General features: G+C 36.7%; 1 protein-coding gene and 1 long non-coding RNA gene across 2 annotated transcripts in view; one reads left to right on the top strand and one right to left on the bottom strand.

Annotated features, from left to right (window-relative positions):
* The window catches only part of LOC129765058 (gamma-aminobutyric acid receptor subunit beta-like), a 76,213-nt gene that overhangs the window by 22,176 nt on the left and 41,869 nt on the right, over positions 1-12,168 (top strand). The window lies entirely within an intron of this gene.
* Positions 864-1,447, bottom strand: LOC129765064 (uncharacterized). Its single transcript, XR_008741347.1, has 3 exons — positions 1,417-1,447; positions 1,179-1,360; positions 864-1,097 (listed from the first exon to the last, which is right to left on the bottom strand). It is a non-coding gene; the product is annotated as an uncharacterized LOC129765064 (long non-coding RNA).

The raw sequence follows: 12,168 nt of genomic DNA on the forward strand, positions 1-12,168 counted from the left end.
GGGAAGGAGAGGGGGTCCCATAAAAATAATGCACATATTCCAACCAGACATGACAATTGAAAATTTTCGGAAAACTCTGAAGGAAAATGGGATAAAAATTCGATTCGCATGTGTTCTAAAATTACATATTGACAAGCGTTGTTAGTCAACTTGATGTCGGTATCGAAATTGATCTTCGTTCGAAAGAGGAAATGGATTCGAATGTGATAAAACGTACTCCAACATCGTCTTCTATCTATATAAATAAAAATGAATCGCCGAATGTGTTGATAAGAGCAAAACCAGAGAAAGGAATTGTCGATTTAGGGATAATTTTAAAGGGTGGATTAGAAGATCAATCAATGAACAGTTCTGCGATTGGACGGGACGGGCGGGACGAAGTTTGCCGGGTCAGCTAGTGGATATATAAATATTCAATCGCCCGTGACCACAGTTTGTGTCAACTGTCAAAAAGACAGTTGCGGGTAAATTGTGATGCAGATATAAGGTAAACGTAACGTAACGTAACATCAATTATCCCATGGTAACCCACATTCCGTTTTGCCTGTCAAGATCGGGTCGATGAAATGTCAACAATCGACCTCAAATGCTGCCACCTTGCAATCGAGTTATCGACCTTTCATATGCATTCATCGAACAACTTGACGCCACTTTTTCGCCAACATGTGCAAGGCGTCGACCTGCTTGCAGCGCTGCTTCCAGCACTGCTTGCTGCTTGTTTGTATTGGTTTGTTATTGGAATAAAATTATATATAAAAACGAAAACACATGACTAAATAACATTTTATTACAAACATATAATACAAATATATATAAGTTTCTTAAATTTTCAAATCATTATAACCACCATACAGGTCACTCAAGATCAGCAGAGAATGTTGATGAATGTCTCCTTGCCGTTGATAGTTTTCTCCTTGATACATATGTGTGGCTGAGGATTCTCGATTTTGCGTAAAGCGCGGGACCTCCGATGGGTAAAGTTTTCGAGATATCATCGACGGCCAGGTCCTGCCGCTGCTGTTGCTGCTCTCCGGGCTTATGACAACTAATTGATGGGCACTTCAGCGGTTTGTTACGTCCTGTGAATTTTACGATATCTACCGAATGGAAACAGTGCGATTAAAATCGGAGCAAATACTTCTTTAAATTAGGCAGTTTGTAATCAGAAGCATACTTACTTGATCGGATCATAATCCGCCGTACTTTCAAAAAAACATCTCACGAGTTTTATCCTCTCAGGTATCGATTATGGTTCACATTCGACTGGACTTTAGCCCCATTTCTCTTTCTCGGTGCTGGCACCAGCTGCGGAATTGTGATGGGGGGAATCATGTTTCCTCACTCACCGATCGATTCATAACTGAAACAGAATAAAATCATTATTAAATGAAAAGCAAAAATAGATTCCGTACTCACTAGTTGTATGATCTAGTTGTTTTGGTGTGAGATGACAGTTTAGCGGAGAAAAAAAATCAATCACCAGTGATGCCATTTCGTTTCATAAATTGTTCCTTATTTTCGACCAAGAAAGAGCGTTACGGTCTATGTTAGGTCGATGTTTTTTTCGTCGATTGGATTGTGGGAATCATATGGCAGCATTTCGTTTACCGTTATCCGTTATTCCTAAGTAGTCGTAACACTGCCGTTCTACGCATAGTTGTCCTATATATCTTTTTGACAATTTTCACTTTTCTTCATAAAACGATGATTAGGCATAAACTAATCTTCTGCAAAACACACAGAAAAGTTATTGTTTGTTCCCAGCTTTTGAAAAAACAACAACACGCTCAATTGTTCCATGTTGATATTATAGGCATAACTGTCTCGCCATGTATTTTCTGTAGATCCATAATAAATAAATCGTTTCAAGTACAAGAATTTTATGCCACGCATTTAGCAGAGCTAATGCACTCATTTTTGGTTTGGAAGAACGAACTAGTTCTCAAAAAACTAAAAAGAAATTAACAGAACACGTGTGCACCTTGTTAGTGAATAGCTAATAACAATGTGATTTATATTATACAAAGGTGTTGCAGATCACTCTCTTCTTCATAAAACTATGTTTTCAAGCATAATCTTTCGGAAAACACTAAAAAACTTATTGTTTGTTCTCAGCTTTTAAAAAAAACGACACCAAGTTCAATTGTCCCATGTTGATATTCTAGGCATAGCTGTCCCACTGTGCATTTTTAAACTTATAATCAAGCTTGATTGATTTAAGTGAGGGCAACTTTTCACATTTCATTAGACAATAAAGGGTGTGTCACATCAAATTGCATCACGGAAAAAACGCTGTAGAAATTTAATTTTCAGGAATTATATCTTCAGCTTTCGCTTATAATCAGATAAGAGTGTATAGTTCACGTTGGCCATGCTTCACTGTGAATTTTTCGTAAATTTGGAAAAATGACGTCGAACGAAAAAGAGCGTCGTGAATGAATCCTGTGCACTCATTTCGAGAATCCGGAGTTGTCACATCGGGACATCGGTAAGATGCTGGGAATCGTCCAATCCACGGTCAGCAGAGTACTAAAACGATACTTCGAGAACCTAACCATCGACCGGAAGGTGAAGAACGGCAAAAATGGATGCTCCGTCAGTGAAAAAGATCACAAGCGCGTAGTTAAGCAGTTCAGACGTGATCCGAAAAGTTCGGTCCGGGATGTCGCCAATAAGCTGAATTTGTTAAGTTCATTCGTCCAGCGGACCAAGCAGCGGGAGGGCCTGCGTACATACAAGGTTCAGAAGGCTCTTAACCGCGACGAAAGGCAAAACATGGTAGGGAAGACGCGAGCCCGGAAGCTGTACACCGAAATGCTGACGAAGCCGCATTGCCTGGTAATGGACGACGAAACCTACGTCAAAGCGGACTTTCGTCAGCTGCCGGGCCTGTTGTTCTTCTCCGCAGAGGACAAATTCAGCGTTCCGGAGGAGATTTCGCAAGCAGAAATTATCCAAGTTTGCCAAAAAGTACATGGTGTGGCAAGCGATCTGCTCTTGCGGAAAGCGGAGCGCCCCCTTCGTGATGACCGGCACGGTAAACGGGTTTACTCATAAAAAACCTGATGTATTGCTAAACTGAAATGCTCAAAGCTTCTGGTAGACAAATATGCTAGAAAACTTTGAATGCGTTTTTCTCAGTTGCTGATTTTGGAACATGGGACAACTATGCGTAGAACGGCAGAACACATGATCATATTGAAACATAACAGTTCTTTATTTTGGACAAACGAAAAAAAAAAGTTTAAATATTGAATTGGTCAAATAATAGTGTGTGATTTTTCCGAAATTTATTCCTCTGCTTTTAACAATATTTCGGGTGAAATCACAATTCCATCAGTTACCGACGAACAACCGCGAATACTTTTAGAATGGTCCAAAATGTGAACTTTTGTCGAAGTCATCAACTTTTTATCTATTATAGTTTCTGGAATTTATGGAGACTTCCGAAAAAATGATGTTTTACTCGGTACATTTTTGTGTGTAAATCCTCGCGTTTGACATGTTCTTGACATGTTTCTAAACAGAAAAAAGTTTGCAAAGCATGTACAGGGTAACTTCGATGTAACGTACATTTTACTTTCAAAATTGTAAGTTATATCGAAGCATAATAAAGAACGCAGAAACGTTGCTTATATTACCTTAATGTGTTGTTGTTTGAATAAGGTTAATGAATAAATTCAACTAGAAGACGAAGCCAACCTTTCTCATGATGTCCCCCTTCGTGCTGTTGATTGAAGTTTGATTCATTTAGAATCCGGAATCACAAAACAGTTGTACTTCGTGATTGGTTAAAGGTACAAAATAAGCTTCAGTATCAAAATACAGATAATTTATTGTTCTTTCAGAAAAAAAATATTCGAGTGACGTTATATCGAGGGTACGTTATATCGAAGTTCCCCTGTAAATCGCGATAATTTATATAAGATACACCGGGGCAAGTTGGTACGTTTTTTTCGAAGTTCAACTTGAAAGTCATCTTTAAAAATCACTAGATCGCTAAATTTAAATTTGTTTGCAGCATATACAAGGTATAACAGATGACTTTCGATAAAAAATAGGGATTCAAATTGGATGCTCCGAAAAATATCAAATTTGAAAATTTCATATGCATTGTTTCCCGTTGTCTCGTAGAGCGGGGTAAGTTGAAACGCGAAATTATCATGAGTTTAATGTGCGGTTTTGCTTCTCGAACTATCTACAACTGATTCATGAAACAAAAAATTAAAAGAATTCCATATTCCACATTTGGAAAAAAGGGTTTTGGTATACGTGAGATGTGGGGAAGTAGTCTAATACACACAAAATGGATACAACATACTAGGAATAATTATGCGAAACAATAACATCAAGAATACTATTTTAGACGGTCATGTCAGAGTAGAGCCACTCGAAATGGCCACTATTGAGGTTTATGGGATCATTCAAATATTCAAATATTACGTAACGCACTCAAAAAGGGGGGAGGGGTGGCTTATCGAAAATTGTTTAGGAATAAATCCAACTAAATCGAAACATTTTTATGCAAATGACGATTTGTTTCATGTTGTGATGAGAAGAAGGAGTCTAAAATAGTAAAAAATGGCGTTACGTAATGCTTGCAAAACTAACAAATTTCACTTGTATTATGTCTGTGTATTCAGAAATTATGTAGAACATACTGAGGAACAACCTATAAATGATTCATATTTTTTAAATTTATTATCATTCATACAGCAATCTTCGACAAATAACATCTGCAGTAATGTTTTAAAAATCTATATTACCAATATTCTGGTAATGGCTTTCATAAGGTGGGCTGAAGGATAATGTTTACTCTATATATTTTTATCGCGTCAATCCATCATTCCTAGTGAAAGTTATGATTTCCGTTTTAACTTACCCTAAAATTTCAACTTGCCCTGGTGTACCTTATACAAGTATTGCCAGTTAAACATTATTAGTAATTAAAAAAAATGAAAAAGTTGTTGTTGGGAAGCCCCTTTCTCTGTAAAAGTGCCTCTCTTCCGATATATAGGCGACTTGTTGGAAATTGTAAAAGTTATTCATATCTCTTTTTTCAGAATTTCAAAAAAAAATTATATTTCACTTTTTCGTGTTATTTTTTTGAAAAAATACTATTAATGTCCAACTCGTAACATTTTTATTTATAAATCATCGCGATTTACATGTTCTGAAAACTTTTTTTCCTTTTTAGAAACATGTCAAGAGCATGTCAAATATAAGAGTTTACACACGAAAATGTTACGAGTAAAATATTATTCAGGAGTCTCCATACAAAAATGCCAATGCTATAAAAGATAGAAAGTTGGTGTTTTCATATTCATATTTCAATGCGATCTAACACTTTGTCGAATACACTATATCGCTATCTTGACATTAAACAAAATCAGGATTAATAGCAATTTTTTCAAACATAACATGTACCCAGCTTCCGATGTATGGGTGACTTGGGCTATTCACATTATTTTTTGAGAATTTAAAAAAAGTACGCTTTTGAAAAAAAATTAATTTCAATTTTTGAAATAATGTTTTTTCACTGTAATTTTTCTCTAAAAAAATATCTATTATATTAGCCATTCAATGTCAAACCGATATATTGGTTCTGTGGTAGTGGTAGTTTCGTTCCTTTTCACAAAATATTAGAACCGTATTTTTTATTTTTTCAATAGGGTGAACATTTTCATTTAACACTCCTATACTCGCGCATGTCAGACCGAGAAATCAATAATTCGTTCATTTCTCAGAAAATATCAACACTACGACTTTGTGATTCTCTCTAGCTTCGTTATTCGTCGTTCGTCATCGTTTAGCGTATCACATGTGTTGGTACAAAGGAGACGTGTGCCACTTTTTTAACACTTTCGGTCTGACACACCGACGCGAGTATAGGAGTAACTTTTTTGGACAAGTGCCTTTTTTCATATTCTAGAATATTGTTGAATGAAATGTATAAATTAATGTTAGTGGCGTGGAATATTTATTGAATATAATGAATAAGATTTCACGACTATTCTTATTTGATTTCAGTCCCTTTTGTAACTGGGTTGAACGGATCCATATATTAACTATTCGTCGATATATTCGTCGTTAGATTCATACGTTCAAAAGCAAAATATAAATGTTTGACTTTCGTATAGTTATTTGCTAAATATAATAGTCATACATATACACACTTGTGAAAGAATTTCACTTGTGGAAGAATTGTAAACAGTAAGCTATAAACTAAACGGTGACTTATGGTAATTTTGAACCGTTACAGTTTCGGGGATATTTTGACGTAGGACTACGTCTAACCGGAAGATATAGGGGGTGAAATGGAAATCTAGGCACTGAACAAGTAGGAAAAAATGCAAGATTTGGAACGCTTATAACTCGAGCATTTCTCAATAGATCGCAAAGGTTTTTGCATCAATTGATAGGAAATATATCTACGCATCTATCATAACGAATAACATTTCATTTTTCTTGAGATAAATAATTGAATAATTAGGAAATATCAAGCATTGTCAAAATGCACTATGTGCCCATTTTTGATTGGTCCATTTTGTGCTCCTCAAATCGTACCGACCAAAACGGGCAACCAGAGCAGCAGCGAAATAGAATGAAGCACGATTGGAAAGGAAAAAGAAAAAAATGAACGAAACATTGGTCGCAGTCTCACACATGCGTAATTCTCGAGCCAGCCAGTCAGCTTAAAAATCCCCGCTCCGCTGCCGTAACGATCATTCTCATTCAAACCGTACACCACATCGGTTCGCATCACAACACATCAACAAACCAACCCAAGCAGCCATGTCTGGACATGGTAAAGAAGGAAAAGTGAAGGGAAAGGCAAAATCCCGCTCGAACCGTGTTGATCTGAAGTCCTCGCAAGGGAAGCTAGGCCGGGCGCGTTAGTACCAGTGCACCAGTCCACCTAGCCGGCGTTATATAGTTTCGACCGCCGAAGTGATCGAGTTAGCTGGCAAAGCTGCTCGCGACGATAAGAAAACCCGCATTCGGAACAGAACACATTCGGTTCGGTGGACATCAAGACAACACAACAGGCAGTTGCAGCGAGTGGCGAGTGGCAAACGCAATCGCAAAACGGCATCAGGTAGCAGAAGAAAAAAGTTTGTTCTTTATACAAACTGCTTTGGCGGCAAATCCAGAACAAGGCGGCATCGAGGGCGTTCGAAATGGTTTTTTTCAAAACCACGAGTATTAAGTGTTCTAAATTGGAACCATTCCATAAAACAAGGCGCTTTTCAGGGCCATTAAACCTTCCAAAAAAGAGTTTAGGAAATACAGTTCAATGCTTTCTAAAACATTATCCAAAATAATAATAAAACACAAATTGATTTTTTCATAATTTGTTTGCCAGGATCTGATGAGTATGTGAATTTGGCAGTTGTTCTGAGCTTATTGATAGTTGGGGACTTTCCTGATTATTCAATTTTCACCAATTCTTAAATTGTTTCCAGATTGAAAGTACAGTAATTTACTATTAGTTCGACATTTAGCTAATTGGACGGACATGTAATGCGACTTATTTAGTTGGACATTTTTGTAAACATAGAGATCCAAATTATGACCCCACATTGAAAGTCGACACTGTGCCACTTTCATCGCAAATGTTACAGGTTAAAATCGCCTCCAATGCGACACTGAGTGGCGCTTCGGCACGTCGCATTGAATGTAATTTACTGTACAACATGTCACAAAGCTGGATGGGAAAAAATTTTCCAACTGTGAAAGATGTGGCGAGTGGCAAATGCAATCGCTGAACAGAAAGGTTTAGCCGAACATGATGGGGATATCGAGTGATAACAAAACAATAAACTCTTTAGATTGAAGATAATGTTGTGATCCTTAAAAGGACCCTTTTTAGCCTGCATGTGAATCCAACGAGCGAACAAATCGTAATGAATGTATTTTTTTGCCATCGCTCCCTTTTAACACTCATTCGTTCGTCTCGTTGGACTCGCCCCTCTGGCTGAGTCTGCCGTTTTGGTTCTATCCTGTGAGTGTGTACCGTGTGGTTGTACGGCATCGGCATCGTGGACGTAACAAAGGAGGACAAGTTAAGGGAAAGGCAAAGTCTCACTCGAACCGTGCAGGTCTCCAGTTCCCTGCTGATCGCATTCACTGATTGCTCCGCAAGGGTAACTAGGCCGAACGGATTGGTGCCGGAGCACCAGTATACCTAACAGCGATTATAGAGTTTCGGCCGTCGGAGTGCTCGAGTTGGCTTGCAAAGCTGCTCACGACAATCAGAAAACCCGCATCAAGAACAGAGCAGCTTCGGTTCGGCGCTCATCAAGGCAACAATTAGTTTCAATGAGTGGTAAAGTGTTTCTCCGGAAGAAATTTTCCAACTGTGAAAGCTGTGGCGAGTAGTAAACGCATTAGCTAAACAGGAAGGTTTAACCGAACAAGATAAGAATATCGAGTGATAACAACAACACAACACCAAAGGTTCTTTTTTTTTATAATGGACAATATCAACAAGAAAACAAGAAAAAGAAAAGGAAGTTCCTAGAAATCATTTCATATCATCTTTTTATGCCCATCTATAAAAAGACATTAATTCTTAGTTTACCAAGAATACAGAGACGGAGAATATGCAAACTTCATATTCCAGAACCTTTATCATCTGGTAATTATCTGGAAGGTCGTTATACATTCTTCTCTTCGATAAAAGACCCGAAAAATACGCAACAACTGCATGAAATGTAAAAAATATGTTTGTTTCGAGTATGCAGTTATGCTATGTTCTGATTCATACTCCAATGAAACCATAATCGATTAATACGTTTTTATGTTATTTTATAACTCCTTATACTTCTATTAATTATATTCAGTTGCTTACATTTGATTAAAAACAGTGAAAATTTTGAATTTCGTTATTTGTGTTAGAGTATCGAAAATTACTCTGTTTTGAGGAGGCTGAATTAGAAGACTATTAAAACATAATAAAGACGAAGGAAACATAGTTTTTTGAGTTTTTTCATTCAATCATACCTTCTTCTTCAAATAAATGTCAATAAAGCCTGAAAAATACACAATGTCAACATTACAGAGAAGTTCAATTTTCGGTCTGTGACACCGTGCGCGAGTATACGTGTTATGATTTTGCACGCGAGTACAGGAGGATTAAGGGTGGTCCGAATATCGATTTTTTCTCCTTTTTTCTAATAATGACTTTTTATTCGAAAATTCATAACTTGTGAACTACTGAACCGATGTAGATGATCGACATATCAAATTGAAACCAATTAGCTAGTCTTTCTTGAAAGAATGTTGTACAGTAGAACCCCAATTATCTGCGGAATAGTCTGGTTAGCTCACCGCGAAAAACGAAAATCGCGGATAACGCAATAAAGGACTAAAAATGGGTTTCAAACACGAAGAAAAGATATTGCAGCATAAAAACTGTATTTATCAATCCAGAAATCATTAAACTACCATCTACAAGGTTCTGTACACCAGAAGATAGATAATGTGAAGGCCATGACCAAAACAAAGGTACATGAACCTATCATTCACCGACAAATTCCGGGAAGGTCTAAAAATTTACTATGGTAATCGCTGTCGCGAATAATCCGCACCGCGGTTCATCCGCTCGCAAAAAAATTGGGTTTTGATTTTGTCATTATTGATTGTATTTGTTTTTTATAGTTTTCATGGTCTCGAGAGCAAGGGCGCTATTTTTTTAAAATATTTTTTCTTGAAGGTTAGGCTTTTTTACATCTCATATCCAAAATTCGGAAAGTTTGTTATTTTTTGTTCTTTATTTATAATTTTTCAATGTTAACTGATGGTACAAAAAATCATTTGTCTCAAAATCCCCTTTTTTCTCAAAAATCACAAAAAAAATCAAAAAATTCAAAGATTCATAACATTTGAAATGCTGGACCGATGCAGATGATCAATATATGAATTTGAAGCTTATGAGTTGGTTTTCTTTAAAAAATACCACACTTGCGTAAAAATTGGATTCTGGTTGCATAGATGTAGTATAGTCACATAGGAATATTGAAAGAAAACTGCAAACATGTTAACTTTGAAAAATCATGACTTATACACGAAAAAAGACACCTCTCTGAAATTCGGACATGTGAAAAAACATCAGCTTTCAAGAAAATATATAAAAAAAATATCGCGCCCTTGGTCCCGGGACCATGAAAACTATAATAAACAAATACAATCACACAAAGTCAAGAACTGATTTTTTTGCAAATGCAAACAATGTTGTTTGATATGTCGACCAGCCAAATCGGTTCAGTAGTTCACGAGTTATGAATTTTTGAAAAAAGGGGGAAAAGTCGATACTTCGGACCACCTTAAAATGAAAATGAGCACCCTACTGAAAAAATTGAAAAACACGGGTCTAATGTTTTGCGGTAAAGAATATCGGAGTATATCGGAATCGGCATGTAATGGCTGATATATTATATATTGGTATTGTTTTATGAAAATTCAAATAATTTCCGACATTTCATCTTTGGACCAGAATTTCGTAAATATTATATAATAGTTTTAGAGTTATAATTTTTTGTAAAAAATCATGAAAACAATTTTGGCTCTTCTCAAAAAGTAGTCTAATTCTTTTTCAAAGATTTGAAGTATGCAAAGTTGATTAAATGTTCAATATCATTACACTCACAACGTTTCACTGCAATCTAAGATGTTACTGCCAATGGCCAGTCGAGTTGGCATAAAATTCGTCATAGTTGGCATTCAACTTATTTAAAAAAAAAACATTCAATAACTGTTATCTAAAAAAGTAATAAATTCATTGAAAAAAAAAATTCGATTATCAATATAACCAATAGCTTTAGCAATTAATGTTCATAACATGCTTGTTATATCTGTGTCATGATTTATTGTGACGAATCCTGGGAACAATTACATATTTGTGTTACATTGCTGTCCACGTCATGCCCGATGATGAAAAATCACCCATCTCCTCGGTCCACTCCTCGACAGTAAGGAGCAAAAAAAATTTAATAAATGCCACATAACATTCCGGGCACGCATGGAAGGTCTTTGAAGAACCACAAAATGTGGATTTCAGTGGATTTAAAACGACGCAGAACGTGGTTACTATGAGTGGGGGATCTTAGTGAGATGCTGCGAAAAAAAACCCTAGTACGGATATTCCCGATGTGAGGAGGACAAATGTTTAAAATATATACGTGCATTCCACAAGGAACCATATGCTGTAGAATGCCGGCTGAATGCGAAACCTGAATCGGTTAACGCTGGCAATGCCCTTGTAAAGTTTTCTTTTTTCGCGTTTCCTTTCAATTGCCCTAGTAATCCTGCTCCATTTTACATGTGTCTCTGTTGTATGATTCCATTGTGGAGGGTTATCTCAAATTTTCACGCCATGTAAATGTTGATCTGATCGTCTGCTCGGACTTACGCATGTTCAGCAGCATTTGGATAATGCCCCCACTACAACACATACAGGTTATTCAACATAATCTAATAACATAGTTGCCGGTTCTGAGATAATCAAACAAAACACATTTCGGCGCGAAGAATAACACAGTCGAAATTCGATATGATCTTGAGCTGTTTCTTATATACTCCCCCTAGAGAGTTCATCCCATAACGGAAAGGGAATGAAAGGTCGGTGGGTGCAGTTCCCAATTTAGCTCGTGTACATTTTCGTCATTTTCCTGACCTATCACTGTAATCATCATGTGAACACGAGAGTGGGTTTACGTTTGTTCTCCGATATCATTCAACCTTTCTCTTTCTTTCAAGACCAAAAAATGTGGATAACCTTCATAGCGGCGAGGAAGATGTATGAGTCGGGAATCTGACGACTAAACTGCGACAGTAGAGGACGTGGGGGCATAGTGGTCACCCTAAGGAATATGTCCATTTCCAGCGTCCACATACCGATTCAATTCCCGTTTCTTCAAGAATATTATAGTTCAACTCTTTGTTCTTCAAGATAGTAAACAGCTTTTACTATAAAATTGAAAAATAGTACACACATCTATTATTCTAATGATGAAAAAAAGGTGAAAAATCTATTTTTTTTTTTTTGCTTGGAGGTAAAGTGGTCACTTAGTGGGGTCACTCACACATATCAAGCTAAATGGGATAGATTTATGCGTTTTTTCGTCCAAATTTGTTCAAATCATATTTGATGTAGTAAGTACATAT

This window comes from Toxorhynchites rutilus, chromosome 1 (assembly GCF_029784135.1).
Source record: "Toxorhynchites rutilus septentrionalis strain SRP chromosome 1, ASM2978413v1, whole genome shotgun sequence".
Lineage (NCBI taxonomy): Eukaryota > Metazoa > Arthropoda > Insecta > Diptera > Culicidae > Toxorhynchites > Toxorhynchites rutilus.